At 31.3% G+C, this 5,533-nt stretch overlaps 1 long non-coding RNA gene across 1 annotated transcript in view; it reads right to left on the reverse strand.

The window, feature by feature from the left end:
- LOC110268912 overlaps positions 4,871-5,533 on the reverse strand; it is a 1,401-nt gene continuing 738 nt past the window's right edge. Inside the window, exon 2 of the long non-coding RNA XR_002357659.1 lies at positions 4,871-5,151. This is a non-coding gene — a long non-coding RNA (uncharacterized LOC110268912). The remainder of the gene's footprint in view (positions 5,152-5,533) is intronic.

Raw genomic sequence — 5,533 nt, forward strand, 5'->3', positions numbered from 1 at the left:
GAAATTAGCAGGGATGTAAAAGCCTTCAACCTTCACTAAGGCATCCTCTACCAGTCCATAAGCCTGTTTCATTGATTTGTCTGCCATCTCTAGTGAGATTCTTGCAGCTTGTACCTCAAAGATCCCTAGTTTCTCCATTACAGAGAGTGGCATGAGGTTTATTCCTGATCCCAAGTCACACAGAGCCTTCTCAAAGGTCATGGTGCCTATGTTACAGGATATTAAGAACTTTTCGGGATCCGGTTTCTTCTGAGGTAATTTCAGTTGAACCAAAGCATTCAGTTCATTGATGAGCAATGGAGGTTCATCCTCCCAAGTCTCATTACCAAATATCTTGGCATTCAGCTTCATGATTGCTCCTAGATATTGAGCAACTTGCTCTTCAATAATATCTTCATCCTCATCAGAGGAGAAATACTCATCAGAGCTCATGAATGGCAACAGTAAGTTCAGTGGAATCTCTATGGTCTCTGTATGAGTCTCAGATTCCTTTGGTTCCTCATTAGGGAACTCCTTAGTGGTCAGTGGACGTCCAACAAGGTCTTCCTCACTGGAAACCACTGCCTTTTTGCTCTCTCCAGGTTCGGCCACTTTGGTTATAGTTATGGCCTTGCACTCTCTCTTGGGATTCTCTTCTGTATTGATTGGTAGAGTACTAGGAGGGATTTCAGTAACTCTTTTACTCAGCTAACCCACTTGTGCCTCCAAATTTCTGATGGAGGACCTTGTTTCAGTCATAAAACTGAGAGTGGTCTTAGATAGATCAGAGACTATGGTTGCTAAGTCAGAGAGGCTCTGCTTAAAATTCTCTATCTGTTGCTCAGAAGATGATGGAAAAGGCTTGCTATTGCCAAACCTATTTCTCCCACCATTATTATTATTGAAGCCTTGATTAGTCTTCTGTTGATCCTTCCATGAAAAATTAGGATGATTCCTCTATGAAGGATTATAGGTGTTTCCATAGGATTCTCCCATGTAATTTACCTCTTCCATTGCAGGATTCTCATGGTCATAAGCTTCTCCTTCAGAGGAAGCTTCTTTGGTACTGCCAGATGCAGCTTGCATTCCAGTCAGATTCTGAGAAATCATATTGACTTACTGAGTCAATATTTTATTCTGAGCCAATATGGCATTCAGAGTATCAATCTCAAGAACTCCTTTCTTCTGAGCCATCCCATTATTCACAGGATTTCTTTCAGAAGTGTACATGAACTGGTTATTTGCAACCATTTCAATGAGTTCCTGGGCTTCTGGTGGGATTTTCTTCAGATGAAGAGATCCACCAGCAGAGTGGTCCAATGACATCTTGGACAATTCAGACAGACCATCATAGAATATACATAAGATGCTCCATTCTGAAAGCATGTCAGAAGGACACCTTCTGATCAATTGCTTGTATCTTTTCCAAGCTTCATAGAGGGATTCACCTTCCTTCTGTCTAAAGGTTTGAAATTCCACTCTAAGCTTGCTCAACTTTTGAGGTGGAAAGAATTTGGCCAAGAAAGCATTGACCAACTTTTCCCAAGAGTTCAGGCTTTCTTTAGGTTGTGAGTCCAACCATATCCTAACTCTGTCTCTTACAGCAAAGGGGAAAAGCATAAGTCTGTAGACTTCGGAATTAACCCCATTGGTCTTAACAGTGTCACAGATTTACAAGAATTCACCTAAGAACTGATGAGGATCTTCCAATGGAAGTCCATGAAACTTGCAATTCTGCTGCATTAGATTTTATTTTCCCCTTGTCGTTTATTGTTTTGGTTTTTAGAGGGGTAGGATTTGTAGTTGAGGATCATTGATTAAGTTTATGTATATAATGCTATGTGGATATATATATCTTTGTGATTAAGTAAGTAAAAGTAAAAACTATTTTGTTTCGTTAATTAAAGATTCGGTTCGTATTCATGAAGACTCAATATTAAATAAAGATAGTATATAATAAGAAGGTTTAGAGGTAAATAACGCCTGAAATTTTGGTACGATTTTTTTTTTTCTGTATCCATCCTTCTTTTCTTTCTTTGTAGTTTTATTTTGGCTTTATTAATTATTCACTATCATTAGATTTTGTTTTTAATTTCTCAAAATAATTTTTTTTCTTTGCACTCAATTCTACTTTGCACATTTTAATCTATTTTTTTATTTTATTATTATTTTGTTGTTTCATATAATATGAAATCAAATGCTCCCCCTTTTTTGTTCGATTTATGTTTGAATTATGTTATTTTATGATGTTATTTTAACTCTTTCATACTTTTAAATTTGTTAAATATTTTTTTATTTTTCTTATTCGTATAATCATATATATTTAATTTGTCGTCAAAGAGTATAAACATAATGATCTGTCACCTTATAATTCGGTCTTTAATGTGCATTATGAGTCATAACTCGATTTTATTTGCTTTCATTTTAAGTTTGTAACGGATGATCTTAATAATCATTATTGTGACTTAATGACCAACGGTCATAACATCAACTATATTCATCAACTCTATGCCTATAAAAGGCACCGATTTCTAAATCTCAAAAAGAGACACACATGATAAATTCTATTTCATATTTAACATTTTATAATCATAGAATTCTTATATCTCTTAAACACTTATAGACTTGAGCGTCAAAGTGTCTTTTGCAGGTATCTACCCACTGTGTTCTTTGACGTCCGAGTTATTCTCACTCCATTAAAGAAAAGACGTATTACAACAGTGCAAGAGACGAGCTATATCTCAGAAGTTCATCCACACAAGAACAATTGGCGCTGTCTGTGGGGACGAGTAAAATAATTCCTACTCCCCTTAGGTTCATAAAATTTGATTTACATTCAAAATTTTGAACCAATCTCAACAATCTTGTTTAAGATTTTGTTTAATACCTCTTAATTTTAATCTATCGTAACTTTTTATAAAGTGTGTATTTTATACATTCGAATTACTTCACTTTTACGTATCATAATATTTAACATCTCATAATCGATGAATGAACCAATCCGAGAAGAAAGTCGGTTTTCAATCAATTCGAGCACAAACTTACTTATCAATTTTGTTTACTTTTTTAAAGTTCTCTATTTACACAAGTAAAATTATATATTTTATTCAACATACTTTTGCATTTATATTTTGTGTGACTAATATTTACTAATTTATTAGTTATATTCAAACTTCAATATATGTTCTATACTTTATGCTATTAAATTTTATGTTACTATTTGTTCAATGCAGAAAGTTAAGCAAAAAATAGTTACAAACATGCAAATTTGTTATTTTTGCATAAGAAATATACTTCATAGTTAAACAAAATTTATTATATCATTAAATGACTAATTATTTTATTGCTTTATTAACAAGTTAATGCAGATTCTACGAAATAAAATTCAAATACTAACAAATAAAATTAAATAATTCACATTTGACATATATGACATTCATATATGCCATCTTTTTTTCTACAATTATCAACTTTCAAGGTATATTTTTCTACTTTGAACTCTTTTACTTTTACAATATATATCAATATATGTTGCGACTTTGTACATATTCATTTTCTTAATTTATCTTATTCATGTCATTTGATCTTCACTATAAATTGTAAATATTCAATAACTAATTGCTTTGAGCGCAAAATTCATCAATAAGCTTGAGGGCTGGAAAAATTCCCAAGACAATTAACCATTATATCCTCAGATCATACAATCGATTCCGCCAATGGATATCTATTTCTGAACTTTTCAGTTCACATACAATCAAATGCTATATGCATGTCATGAAAAATTGTTCTTAAGTGAAAAAGTATCCCCACACAATTATCTTCAATGAATAACTCTTGCCACTCAATTATTTTTTGAATAAGTGCCGACATAATAACCCGATTAAGATTGGGGGCTCACCATATCATTATTCACTTATATTTTTACCGAGTTATAACTCATTTAATTTTCTAAGCTTAGTTTGGATTATATGATCGACAGACAAAAGCTTGCTGGGGGCTGTGATATGTCACCTTATAACTCGGTCTTTAATGTGCATTATGAAACATACATTGACTTTATTTGCTTTTGTTCTAAGTTTATAATGGATGATTTAATAACCATTATTCTGACTTAATGACCAACGGTCATAATATCAACTCTATTCATCAACCCTATGCCTATAAAAAGTACCCATTTCTATATCTCAAAAAGGACACATATGATAAGTTCTATTTCATGTTTAACATTCTATAATCATAAAATTCTTATACCTCTTAAATACTTACTGACTTGAGCGTCGTAATACCTTTTGCAGGTATCTACCCACTGTATTTTTTGACGTCCGAATTCTTTTCACTCCATTAAAAAAAAGACGTATTATAGCAATGCAAGAAACGAATTATACTTCAAAAGTTCATCCATACAAAAACACATAGCTTCTTCAATTTTAATTTCTTATCTATATTCTGTTATTGTATTATAATTATGTCATCTAATAAAGGAATAATATATAATATAGGTGTTTGCCTTATCCAATTCAGAAAAGCTCATATTTTAGTCATTTCACTCATAATTATGCTAGTGTATTAATTGTAGCATGATAATTGTATCAATAAAATAAGATATACACAAACCAGATGAATTAGTGAAAAATAAACTTAAAAAATTATAACAAAAATATAAATTGAATAAGAAAGTTTTCATATATTCGTAAGAATATCTACCCTAATTATTTAGCAAACATGATAGCAGAGATTCAAACGAGGAAAGAATTAAAAAGTGTGCATGATTCATGCATTTATGTTGTAAATAAATTTTTGTTAGAATGATTTTAAACCAATGGTTTATTGGACCAATTTCATTTTACTTGATTATCAAAATTACTTGATTATGTTATGGTACAGAATATAATTAGATAAATTGGTTAAGAATTACCAAAATAACTATATTAAGATATCACTTAGAAAACAATAAGACTTGAGTTCTAATAGATATTCATGCATGATATTTGTTTCACGTTAATTTATTACAACAGCACGATATTAAGATGGAGGACACATATTATTCAAATCCTGCATAGTGCATGGTAGTATACTCCATGCGGTTGTACGGCAACTATGTGTGCTTCGGTTTGCACCATAAATAGCAGCCGGGATAGAACGGAATTACCAAGCAACAGTTCCGAACTTTACCTGTGAAGTGTCAAAACATATCCAAGATTTAGTCTCACCAACATCATTATTGTATGCTATGGCGTCTAAAAGTATAGTATTTAATTACTAAAAAATAAAATGATTAATATTTAAAATAAATATCAGTGTTGACTTTTGATCGATCCTTATATCGGTCAAATTTCACCGCCAAGAGTTTACACTTTATTTTTATATTTTTATTTTATAACTAATTATAATTATTTTTCATAACCAAGAAAATTAAAAAAAAAACAGGATATATTGAACCGTTGCAACGAGTGATCAAAGATTACGGCAATTATTACTATACTGGTTAAAATACCATGAACAATAAATCACAAATTTAAAACATATTAAAATAATTAAAAATATAAAAATTTTA

This window comes from Arachis ipaensis, chromosome B02 (assembly GCF_000816755.2).
Source record: "Arachis ipaensis cultivar K30076 chromosome B02, Araip1.1, whole genome shotgun sequence".
Lineage (NCBI taxonomy): Eukaryota > Viridiplantae > Streptophyta > Magnoliopsida > Fabales > Fabaceae > Arachis > Arachis ipaensis.